We start from the raw sequence: 13,756 nt of genomic DNA on the forward strand, positions 1-13,756 counted from the left end.
AAAAGCATCATCAATAATAATAGGAGACTATTTCATTTAATAAATGTTTTGTTTTCATATACAAATTAAGTGGGTTTTTTCATCTAAAAAAAAGCGACATTAATTTCTTGATGACCTACTATAACTAAAATAAATAGCATTTCAATTCTTGTTAGTATATGTAATAAAAATGTTCTGTATTCATTCATAGTCATTTAATTTTTTTTTTCCAGGGATATCATATATTTTACAAAATCAGATAGCATTTTTACAGTTCGTAAAAGAACAACAAAAAAGAAGTTGAATACAAATAATTCTTTCAATTATTTCATTATTAAAGGTAGTAGTTTTCTATAACTTTAAAATGTGAAAACTGAGCTTCATTGGAAACATGCATAACCTACATTCATTATGTATTGGGTTGTATTTATTTACAATTTCCCTGTAAGTCATTAAAACTTCCTAGTCTTGATTTTCACATTTTTTAGATATTGCATAGAATGACATACTAGACTTAGTAATTAATATATTCTTTTACCAAGCGAGTATTTTAATGTCATAGTAACATTTCTGAGGTGTGGAAGAACCATAGGTTGTAATATGTCTATGATATTTTTGTTATTTTCTTTATATTGCTTTCTTGTTCTAGCCTCATGCAGTATATGCCAAAGATGTGTTAGACATAGAACAGTTTTCCACTGTTAAGGGTGTCAATCTTGATGCTTCAGATACCACATTCTACAGCCAGTTCAACACTGGCTGTATTTCCATACCTTGGCAGTGGGAGGTATGTGTAAACTAGGAGATCTGTTATGTTCCAAGTAATTTTTTTTTACCTTACCATTATGTGTACATGTAAAGCACTAATTACCCACATACTAGTTAGTCTCTTCAAGTGTAACAAAGGATAATGTTTAACTTTAAATAATTTGTTTATGATACTAAAAAACATGAGATAAAAGAGAAAAAAAACCTAATTCATCCTTGAACGTGAGAGGTCTGCCTTCCATATTTCCCGAGATCATTGTTTTTGATTTATTAATAGTATTGTTACTTGTATGTGCTGTTAAACTCTTAAAAAAATATAAATAAAATAAGTTATTACTCTCCAGTGTAGTTTTCTGTTAATAGTTTATCCTTATACTTTTTATCAAAATTTGTTTTAACTTTTAAGATTTTTTTTAAAGATTTAGCACATTCTCAAATTTCACTCTCAATTTTATTCTCACTTTACCTATAGATGTTATTGTATTGATGGTAACTTGTAGGACAAAAGTTGATTAACATTTGATACTTTAAACTAACATCCATGCTGGTAAAGACAGCTATATTGTATAATATAGTAAAAACATTTCATTTATAAATATACAGTTTTAATTAAAAAAACACTTTATCACTCCTTTTCTGTTTAACATACATGGGGACCCCAGAGCAGTAATTAACCCTCTTCAGGTGGTCAGGAACCAAAGAGTATGTCATCATGTTTGTTCGTTTACATTCAAAGTTTTATTGAAATACTATTTTATTGAATGTATGTCAATAAACTTGGTATCAAATTGTTGATTATAATTCAAATTTTGGTATTATACATTAGTTAATGTCTTAATTTAAAAGTGAATATAGAAAAAAAAACCTCCTATCTTCTATTTGCTGAGATACCAATATATGCACACTTCTTCCATTTTTGGAAATACTTCCTTAATTACACCTGCTTTGCTCTCTCATGGCTTTATAACCAATCAAAAGCTCAGAATTTCCCCAAGTGGTTTTCTCAGGCTCTTGGATTTGGAAAGTTCCCAAGATTATTTCTTTTGTGTCTCAGAAGGAAGGGGAAAGTGAAAATATTGTTTGAAATATCGTATATTTTTTTTTACCCAAATACAGCTTAGTTACTAAGCATGATAAATTATAATGGATTTCTATGGTATTGATACAGTAATTTATGATTTTTGTTTTTTCAAAAATGCATATACAAAACCTGAAAAAAAATATTTTGTTTTACATCCTCCACGTGTGAAATTTGAAAAGGCTTAGCAAATTATGTCAAGTGGCAAATGAGTACAAAGTTAGTAAGTAGAAGAGATAATTGTTTTCTATACATTCTCTATTTACTGTTCTGTTTCAAGGAAAACTAACTAAAATATAAGAACTAAATGTAATGTATTATAACTTAAATGTTATTCAATTGTACAAAATACTGGTCCACTAGAACAAAGCCAAGACAGGTCACTTTGTAAAAGCCAGTCTTGTACTATTGGATAGGATAACATGAGTGTACATGTGCTGCATCATTGCAACTTCTGTAATGTTAGTCAGACATGCCTGAAAGGTCAATAAAATAAAAGTAATAAATATATATATATATATATGTATAATTTTGTGAGCTATAAGCTATAAATTAAACATATGTGGTTTCGTTTTATAATCTGTAGTCATTCTAGAACAAAAAAAGCATAATTTACATCTATTTCCTATTTTTTTATAATGGTTACAAGGTTAGTCAAATCAACCAAACCCATGCAGAGATACAATAGTGAAAATAACAGATAAAATATAAAGTACTTTCTAAACAAAAATGTTTGATAATTATCTGGAGGTTATTAGGAGGTTATAAAGATTTTGCATGTGAAATTTGACAATTTTCTGATGTATAAAAGTATTTTTAATCTTAAAATCAAAATTACTCAGCATGTTGGACAGTCAACATTTGAAAATAAAATATGCATGAGAAAAACATTACTTTAGAAATCCTAAAACTTAATAAAAAAAATATATTTTCTGTATGAAAGCTTTGTAATATTTACTGATAATATGCAAAATTTCGTGAAGATATGCCTATTGTATTAATAAAAGTTGTAGTATGAAAACTATAACAAGCAAAAAATGGTTATAAGGTCAGTCCATGGGACAGAGCCCATATTGAGAGAGTTAATGGGTCTAATTGCAATATAGACATTTGTATTTCTGTGTAAAGTTTTGTGTAACTCATGTTATTAGGGACTAAAAAGAAATGTGATACATAAATAGTTTTATAAAAATGTTGAAAGAGCTGATGAGGTTTGTATGGACTCTACTGATACTTTTTGGGTTAAAAAGTGCCACATAGCAATAACTTTTTATGTAGTGGTCATCATAAGCAGATAACTTTTTCCTTTCTGTGTCTGTACATGAAATTATGGAACTTCTGAATGATTTGATTTATGTATTTTAGGTAAAAGCTAAAATCTTCCTTGGGAAACCTGTTTGAGTTTCAAGTAATGGAAGGTGTTTTTGTTAATATGTTTGGTTTGAAGGAATTGTTTAAGTATTTTGTGAAATGTAATGTATAATCTTCTTTTAATTTTATGTACTTACAGTACAGTTTACTACCACTTAATGAACTTCCTTCTTACATTAAGGACATACAATATATTTCATAATCACTTAGGAAATTAACAATAAATTTTCATATGCCTTTCAACAGCATACTCTGCACTACGGATGTTTTATCACTTTACACTAATATGATAAAGGTCTTAAAGCTTTAAAAAATGTATTCAGTTTCTCTAATCCATCAAAATATTAAAAATTCTTAGACTTTTCTATGTATAACTTTGAATTTGACAAGGAGCATTACATTCAGACTAATAGTACTGCCATGAGTACCAAGATTCCTTTTAAATTTGCTAATATATTTATGAGTTATACTGTAAGACAAAACTTAGAGTAAAGCTCTGTACAACCACATATCTGGAAATATTATATTAGTAATGCCTTGTATATTTGAACAGCCAATATTTAATCTTTCAGAAACTTTTCACATGCTAACCCCTCTCACTAAACAGTTAGTTTAACCAAAAACAGCTTTCTACACACTGAACTGTACAGAAAACCAATCAATAGACCACAATATTTTCGTATCAAAGTTGTCACTATTACCTACAGTCAAGCCCTATGCCCTATCTGACAAAAACAATTACAAAAAACATACAGAAACCTTAAAACAGACCATGTTATCAAGAGGGTATAAATGTGGTATACATACATAACATGCACTTTCTACACCATTTTAATTTACAATTTTTGTTCCAAAAATTTTTTTATTTTATACATATATATATGCAGTTTTCGCATAACACATTAACTTGATACCATTCTAGCTAACTTTGTCCTTTGCTTGGAGATAACATTTGGTTTGCTCATGGGAGTTATACTCGTAAAGCTGCATCTTGTGCATGAAGGTTGACAGCAGTGTCTACCAATAGGTCAAATAATATCTTGAGGTTACAACCTCTGTCATGTTTGAATGAAAATGACCAGTCATGTGGGTAGCACTAGTTGCTGTGAGTACGTTGGACATAACTGTTTCAACTAAGTAATTGAGATTTAAACAGTCTGAAATGTCATTTTGAGTGAGTTGGTTAGTTTGAAAATCAGTTTTAAGGGAATATAGCTAACCTAATCAATTCACAACTCCAGTAAAGATGACTGTTCAACATCCAGTACAAGTACACAAACTGTGTTTGTGATATTCATAAAGATTGTTTTCATTGTGTATCACACTTTGTGTCCAGTCAAGTTCTTAGCACATACTAAGTTTTATCGAAACTCTGTATTACTTCACAATATATTTTGTCAAATGTCTCTTTATATAGTACACATACTTAATTTTCTCATTTGGAAAATTAGTTTACTTGAAAATGCCACACAAACTCTGAAAATGAACAGTATAACAGTAAAGTATCTAACAGAATCCATCATAAACTCGAAAAACCATCTCGCATATTCTAAAAAATAATTTCTATCTACTTAATGACCATTTAAAACAAATATTTTTTCAAGCATCTGTAGTTTCCTTTGAACAAAATTCTCAGAGCTATTCTGGTTCCTGCTAAAATCGACTAAATACCCTACTAGAATCATTATATACTTTGTAATAGAGCTTGCTGTCAGACCTGCAAGTTTTTCAAAACAACTGACACTTTCTCTGACAAATACGATTGAAACAAATATAAAATCAGAAGGAGATCATTTGTATTATACTAAATATCATTGAAAAGGCCAACCTGAGTCCACCTGTTAAACGTGGTCTTGCTGTGGGAGAAGTTCATGAAAAAACAGAAAAATTCACACACACACACACTACACAAATTAACATAGGATTGTGAAATGACAAAGGAAGGCACACTAGCTTTTTTAATTCCTGACACTAGAAAACTTTAAAGCGAAACGTATGCATACACTTCCAACGGAATAACTTTATAAGCATGGTTTATTTGGAAATATTTGTTTCATTAAGAAGTTTTTTTAGATGATTGTAACAGGATGTTTCCAAGAACTGAATCAGTTTGGGCCAAATGAAACTCCTTCTCCTGACCTGTTGATTGACCAGCCACCACCTCCAGAATCACAAGGTTGTTTTCCATTTAGAAAGAAGGAAAGGTATGATACTGTCATAAAAAACATTTGATTTCTATACAAGATACATGTTTTTTATGTTTTATTGAAGCAACATAATTGAATAATTGTGTTTCCTATGCATTATAGTGTAAATATTTCACCTATTTTTCTATACAAGCTATTTACAGCATAATCACACTAGTGTAATTAAAACTGTTCTAGACTGTCCTACAGCATCAAAAATATACAATAATTGTGTCTAATATTTTGTTTTCTAGCATATGTATATTTTATAACATAGTCCTTTTTTATTGTAAATTGAGCTTTAATTGTTATTATAGTGCTTTGTGAGTGGAAATTTCTTATATTGTGTGATTGTATTTTCATGTGTACCATTTCATAGGGAGTTGTTCATTTGTTATGTTATTTTTTTTTTGGAAAACTGTAAGGTTAGATGTTTCTGAAATGCTGTAGAATTGAATCTGTGATCTCAAGAAAGTGCTATACTGTAATCCCATTTAATGTAGAGGTTAAAACAAATGTCTTTAACTTCTGTGGTAGTGCACAAGGCAAACTCTATTTCTATAGTCACAGATTGATAGCTTAGATAATAATGTTCATGTTCCTTTGAATGTATGCAATATATTTGTTTGATACAACTGAGGAATTATCTGAAATATAAATATCTATGGTAAATTCAACCTCATTCCTAATGGGCTACTACAGTTCTATTCTTCTCATGGACTCCAAACCTAATTTTGTAAAATTATATGTCCATCATGCTCACTGCTGTACCACAGGGGGAACAATGAAATATGTCAAAAAAAGTTTTTATAAAATAATGTATACTGAATATAAACAAGTGAACTAGTTCAGCTACTCAGGATAACATTACCTTATCTTGCAAACCATTGTGATGTGAACTGAATGTTTAGTTAATTTTTAAGTTTCATAAGTAGGTATTTTTGACTTAAAAGTATGAAATACAGTTACTTCTTAGCAAGTCACCTGCAGGTGAACTTTCTCTGTATGCTAAAATGTTATCCCTACATGTTCCTCCCCCTCCATCATGATCTTTAGCATCATTTATTAGAAGTGATTTATAATATTATCTGTTATGTATTACATATATATGTGCATTTTATATATAACTAGCTGGAGTACCCATCCCCTGGATGGAAGTTATGTAAATTCATGATTGATGAAACATTATCTTAGGACATGAAAAGTTGCTTCCCTTATATGTAATTGTAAAAACTGCAAAATGCAAAACTAAAAATTTGTATGCATCTCCCCATGGACCCAACAAACTTTCATACCAAATTTGGTGAAGATCCATCAACAGGAGACAAAGTAGTGGTCAAAAATGCAAAAACCCATAAAAACCACAAAACTGAAAATTTTAATGCATCTCTCCATGGATCCAATGAACTTCCATACCAATTTTAGTGAAGATCCATCCACACCTTGCAAAGTAGTTACATGAACATACATCAGATAATAGACAGTACTATTATATGTAATGCCATACAATAGTTTTTATTCCATGTTAAAAAATTTGGCCTTTCCTTGAAAGTAGATTTTCAAGATTTGTTGAGTTACCTTTTAATTTTTTTGTATGTAGTATCAGTTTTGTTTTTGTTAAGGCTATTTCATGCAAATTAAAACTACCCAAAAATGAAAAAAGTTTCCAAAAATAACAATTAAAGGATTTAAGAATGCCAAATACTCCATTTGAACAAGATATGTTAAAAGATTTAAATTTATCTATCTTTTGTAAGTAAATATGTTAATACATTAACAGAGAACATTGTGTTTGGCAGGACAGCCCAATGAAGGGGGGTCTCTCCCTCTTGTACTTATGCTTAGCCTATTGGGGTTTGAATATTACAAATATGTAATTAAGTAAACTTTTTTTTTCTTAAAAGTTTTACCAAAAAAATAATTGTTCTAATAAAATCATTGGTTTTGAAAATGAGTAGAGGTATTTGATAAACTGGTGAAACATAATACTTTAAAAGATTTTGTGAATTAATTTTTGATCTTGGCAAGATAATTACTTTTCCTTGGTTAACAAGAGCACATATGGAGTTGACTTTTTGTCAGTTTAGTGTGTTAATTCCTTTTTTTTACAGAAGAAATAAATCCAAGGAAACTAAAGCTAGCAGTAACTTTCACTTCTCATCCTCAGACATTCTTAATTCTGCAAGTAGGGACCCTACCACAACATTCTTCTCGGGTCAAGAAAAAACAACCCCTGCCAGCTGAGAAAAATCTTTCTTCAACTATAATGCATTCCCAGTCACTATTGAAATTGTTGCCAGTCAGTACCAGGTGACTTTCTCATTGCAGGTTCTCATAAGTTAAAATAACTTGGACCTAGGATGTTGCAACTTTTGGGTAAACCTGTCGTAGTTCCCTGTCTTGACCCATTGTCTGGAATTCAGACTTAGTTAGCACTGTCCCATTAATGGTGTGTTCCATACCTGATATCCAAGGCTCATAAAAAATGTCATAGTGCTTCCCATATTCTCTTACCAATTATTGTGATAGCTGTGAAATGTGTAAATAGATCACAAACCTTCAAAATGGACTATTTGTATGATCAAACTGAAAAACTGTATTTGTGTGTATGTTCGTACACATGTAATAAATTAAGTTCCATTGTGTTTTGAAACGAGCCTCATGATTTCTCTGCAACTGTTAGGAATTATACATCATTTTTCTATTATTTAGTGAGTTAGATAGGAAAATATGTAAATTTTTACCAAGATTATATGCATTCTTATAGTGTAAAATAGTGCTTAGAAATTTAAGTAGCTCATTTAAATAGCCTTGGTATTCTGTTTTTTTTTTTCAAAAGAAGAATCCTTGTATGAAACACAAAATTATTATTTTTATATATTGTCTTTATAACTTAAAACAGAATATTGTTGTTTGTGAACATGTTCTGTGTTATTAAAAATAGTCAGATTTATGTTTCATTCTAGATGTGACTTATCACTTTGAAGTTTCTGTCAGTTGTAAGTGATGAGTAAAAAAACCCATCTTAGATCAAATGGTGTTACCAGCACAAAAACGAGTTATCAAATAAGCAAAAATATAATAATAATCACTGTAATGAAAGGTTTGTTTAGAAATTAAATATGGCTAGATAAGAATATTTAAGAAAATTTCCTTAAATGAAGTGGGACAGTGTTATTAATATAGCAAATGATTTTTGAAGTTGATTATGAAATAAAAATATGCATCAAAGAAATGTACATTTTGATAAAACTGATTATGTGATATCATTTTCAAGTGATATATTTATATATATAAAATAGTTACAAAGCAAGTTTTCTTTTAATTTAGAACAGTACTATAACTTGAACTATTTTATACAGACAAAACTATTCATGATAACTTGTCTAAGAGAAAATCCCAGAACAAGATCAAACATGTTAAAAGTCCAATTTGTAATTCTACCACAATTATTTTTGCTTTACATAAAAAACAAATAATGCCAACTTGAAGAATAATGCTTTTCACAAAACTTTGAAAAAGATTTTAAAAAAATCCGTTTGAAGAAAATGTTAAATTTGTATTTTCTTTCATTACAGACTGACAAGTACCTGTAAAAAATGTTTTATTTGTATGTATTATGGTTGATTTGATTTGTAAACAATGTACTTAAAAATGATTGTAACTCTTTGCAGAGATCTTACTTGTAGTATAATTATACATGTATAGTTTTATAAACTTTCTCTCATTTAGTGAAGAGAATATCTTTGAACATTCATGGTGCCAATTAATTTTTTCATGTAGAAATCAAATGTTTCATGCTAATTCTCGTAAAATGTTACAATATTCTTTGTAACCTTAGTGAAAAACTTTAAATGAAGTACTCATTAGAATTTTAATTAAGCATTTTTTTTATAAATGTATGTGTTATATCATGCATTTTCTTATCCCTTTTTAAGAAAGGTTTCTGTTTAGATACTAAATCTGAGATTTATGTACCAATAGAAAAGGTTAGTTTGTTGATTATGGTTGTTCATTCATCTTTTATTTATTTTTTTGTATGCATTTTGAAAACTGTAGCTAGAAAGAAACTACATTTAACCCAAATTTCCATCTGATCTATGATTTAAGGCCAAATTTACAATATTCCAGAAGTTTTACTAAAATTTATAGTAATTGATTTTACTAAGATTTGGTGATTATTTGAAAATGAAATATAGATCAACATTCCATGCAGATCTTAAGTGTTTGTAGTACTTAATCTTTCTATTAGAATGCATTAGTAATGTAATTTTGTGATTCGATATCATGTTTGACTACCACATCCAATCCAAAAAATTAAACATTCATCTTTTGTATCCTCACCTGGTCCATTTGACTTCTTATTCTTTTCAATGTGTCTAAAAATATACATAGCAATTAACATGTACAAACTCAACAGATGTTAAAAAAAAGTATAACTTATAATTTAAAGGGTGGAAGATTTTAATGCATCTAAAAACATATTTCTTAAGACAAGAATACAGTGTATATATGTTTTTCATTAATTGTCTATGTGTATAACTTTCCTATGTAGATGCATTCTCAAAAAATTATTTCTACCTCTGTTTCACTAAAACTTCTTATGTCATTATAAGTTTTTAATATCTTTAGTATTTTTGTAAAATAACATCCATTAAATAGCAGCCTGTGTCATTTGATTATGTACTATTGAAAACTTAGTCAATTTTTTTTCCTTAATTACGTAAAATGTCTTTTAGTGAACGTTTATGAAAATGGTAACTAGTATGACCCATCTTTTCTCACTGTTAAAAATTAGCATGTAAAAAGGCATACTTATAGATAGTGGTGACAAAATAATTGCTCCAGTTTACCAACTTTAGAATTATTTCAGACTATAAGGTAAAGGTAAATATGTGTCTAAAGTTAAAGAAGACAAGCTTTTTTTTTCACTGTGTCCTGCCCAAAAGAACAAGTGTAACACACATTAAATAGATAGTTTGCACCACAACTAGTCAGGAGTTCAGTGATTATATACCATGTAAAGCTTTTGATGATTAAATGCAAATATTATTTTAGAAATATTTTTACTTCTTTAAATGATTAAAACCTAACCTTTATATTTCATTTTTATTAGTATTGCTGTCTAGCAATTCTTACTCTGTGTGTGTAATGTATTTCAGCCTCAAATGTTTTTTAATCTCACTACTTAAGGAGCAGAAGTGATTTAAAGCAATTTTTAAATCTAATATATCTGCTCATTAAAATGTGTTGGTTAAATTGTTTGCTTTTGGGGGAAGAGGGTCAGTTGAAATATATAATTTATTCACAGTATGACTACTATCATATGTCACATTTTTAAATGTTTGTTTATCTTGGTTTTTAACCACGACTAGAGTTTTGCTAAAAGTTGCAAATTAGAAAATAAGTAGGGGTTACTGATAGTGCATAAATTCCCTTCTTCTAATTTTGTCATTGGCAAGAAGCAAATTCATGTATTTATCCTCTGAAAATGTTTTTTATGTACATTATGTTTGTAAGCATGCATTACATTTTTGTTAATTAAGATATTTTCTTTGTGTATTAAGAAATAGTTATTCCCTTCTCAGCTTCTTTTGTGAACAAATATATTTTTGTTATATCTCTTGTATTTTTAAAGTATTCACTTTCATTAGTTTGTGTTAATTGTAATGTGTTTTTTTCCCTAACAAGAAAATGTTTTATTTATTGATAGTGCAGGACTGAAAATGTTGTATAGGTAACATTCTAATACAGAAAAATGCTTAACTGAAATAGTCTGTTCAATTTATGTGAAGAAGTCTTAATCCAAGAAAAATAATAATTTACTAAAAAAGTAGAGATAGGGAAAAAATTCTTGCATTTAATTTATTAATAAATAATGTTTTCCTTTAAATTTAGAAACGGTAGTATTTATATTTGGTAAATGGAAGTAATTATAATTGTTGAGTGTACACCTTGTGTAGACAGCTTTTAAACAAATACGACTTTCCAGTGAATTTGCACAGATGTTATTTCAATATTTGGGTACTTTTTCTGTATCATTCATCAGACTATATGTGTAGAAAGCAACAAAAGAGACCATAAACCTGCAAAGCAATGTATATACAGTTGTAAAGATATGGGATATAAAATAACTTCTGTCTCATAATTTTTTATTGAATCATAAGTTTTAGAAAATGACTAAATATTCTGTTCTGGCTATAAAAACTTTTTAAAAAGAAAATCTGAGAAGGAATCCTGATCCAACTGAAATCTGTGTACTGTGAATGATTGTCTCTTAATTTTGCAGAAAGGTATTATGTTTTGTCTATTCTCTGTGGGTTAAAGTGAGAATAAAGCTTTCATTGTGTTAAAATTCACTATCCACCTAGAAGTAAATTTCATATAAAGTTACTTTGAATGTACATACAGATTTGAAGTGAACATTTGAACCTGTGATCTGGGTAGTAACTGTTAATGTAAGTGTAATGTACCTATTTTGTTGTATGTGACCATGTTTAGTTTTTTCTGGTTGAAAATATACTTTATGGTTGCCATATTTAGTAGTATGGCCTGATTAACCTTATGGGAACTTGTTTTGAATTTTGTTTGGTATGAACTTCAAGTTTCATAATATGGAAAATACAAGTATTAGTCACAGTTGAGAGGAAAAGTGTTAAAGGATTTTAGCCCATTCAAAAATATACATAGGAAGTTTTAAGATTCCATTATTTTCATACTGTGAATATGTATTATAGTACATTTGATAAAAATAGTTTATTTCCACTTTTTGCTTGTAATTTCTGTTTGGCATTATTAAAATAAAGTACATATTATGAAAATATTGACACCATAATGCTCTATTTTAAATGTCACTGAATTTATGGACATACTTCCACATATGTGTGTGTGTGTAACTGTAAAAGAATGAGTTATACATTTATTTAGTTTTATAAAACTTTTCTGAGACTGTATTTTTAATGAAAGACAGTAATTTAGTTTCAAAAACTTGCATGTTACTGAGGCACAGACACCTTAATGCTCAATTTTAAAAGTTGCTGATCATACTTCTTCATATGTATGTGTTTATAAAGCATTTTTGAAACAATAACATTAATATGGAGACTAATGTAGTTTACTTAACATGTACAGATGTCAGAGTTTCAGACAATAGGCTTTTCTTGCTTCTTGTTTTCAGATTATACATAATGTTGAAGTAAATGGCATCTGGCATTATATCGAATGAGAATACAATTCAAGATCAGATCTTGTCTCATCACAGAAAGCTGTACTTTTTTAAGGAGTGTAAAATTCCGTATTGGTTGTCTGACTTGTGTACATGGTATAAGGAAATATCTTTTAACACTGTTTTTGATTATTTTCTCAAGCCTTTTTTCTTGTAATACTTTTACTATACTGAAATTTGAAGTAAATTTTGTTGAGAAATGCAAGTTCTTATATCTTTATGGTGGTACATTATATTTGATAGGCAAATGTTTATTCTGTTACTTTATGACTGTTTTTGTTTTAGATGAATGCACAATTTAGTGGTGATCATGTTTGTTGTCATTCCTTAACTGTTTTGTATATTGGCTATAGTGGGATGGTCACCCCATACTATACATTTCACATTCATGTTTGTTCTTTGTGATAAGTGTCTATTAATTATAATAAACGTATACTCTCTCTCCATGAATTTATTGTATTTAAAAGGTGTAATAAAATTGTACAAAAAATGACTACTGAAATCTAGCCAAACATCGTGTACATTTTTAATACACTGGCCACAACATACATCATCACACAAGTATTTATACCAAGCAAGATTTACATATCATCCATGCACTTCAGTATTCTGAGATTTATAAATCTTGTGATAATATCATGCTAAAAAATATTATTTATATATAAATCCATATATAGCAACTTAATGATTGCTTATTTCCAGGTTAAACACAGACAATAACAAACCAACCAAAACTAATAAACTGACAGATCAGTGTACAGGTGCATGAATAACAAATGTAGCACCAGTGTGGTAAAATCTGAAAATCTAAAGAAATGGTTAAAAATCACTGAAAAATTCAAATACATGGTCATGATCTTTGTAGGGTGAGGATTGTTTTGGCTAAAATTTTGACTGCATTTCTTAGTTCTCTTACAAGAATTTTAAATTCTTTGCATTTGCAGTGTTTAAATTAGAAGAGTACAATTTTACAAAGCTAAATCGTAGCTAATTTATAAAATATAATTAAAATTACTTGTATTGAAGAACTGTGTTAAAACTTCCATACCAAAAGAACTAACCAATTAATGTGCAGTATGTTACAGTTTAAAGACCATCAACACATGTTATATAAACACACCTTATCTAAATTTCATTAAAGGATTTAGT

General features: G+C 28.8%; 1 pseudogene; it reads left to right on the plus strand.

Annotated features, from left to right (window-relative positions):
* Positions 1-13,100, plus strand: part of LOC106458164 — an 88,972-nt pseudogene extending 75,872 nt beyond the window's left edge.
* The last annotated feature ends 656 nt before the right edge of the window (positions 13,101-13,756 follow it).

This window comes from Limulus polyphemus, unplaced genomic scaffold (assembly GCF_000517525.1).
Source record: "Limulus polyphemus unplaced genomic scaffold, Limulus_polyphemus-2.1.2 Scaffold423, whole genome shotgun sequence".
Classification (NCBI taxonomy): Eukaryota; Metazoa; Arthropoda; class Merostomata; order Xiphosura; family Limulidae; genus Limulus; species Limulus polyphemus.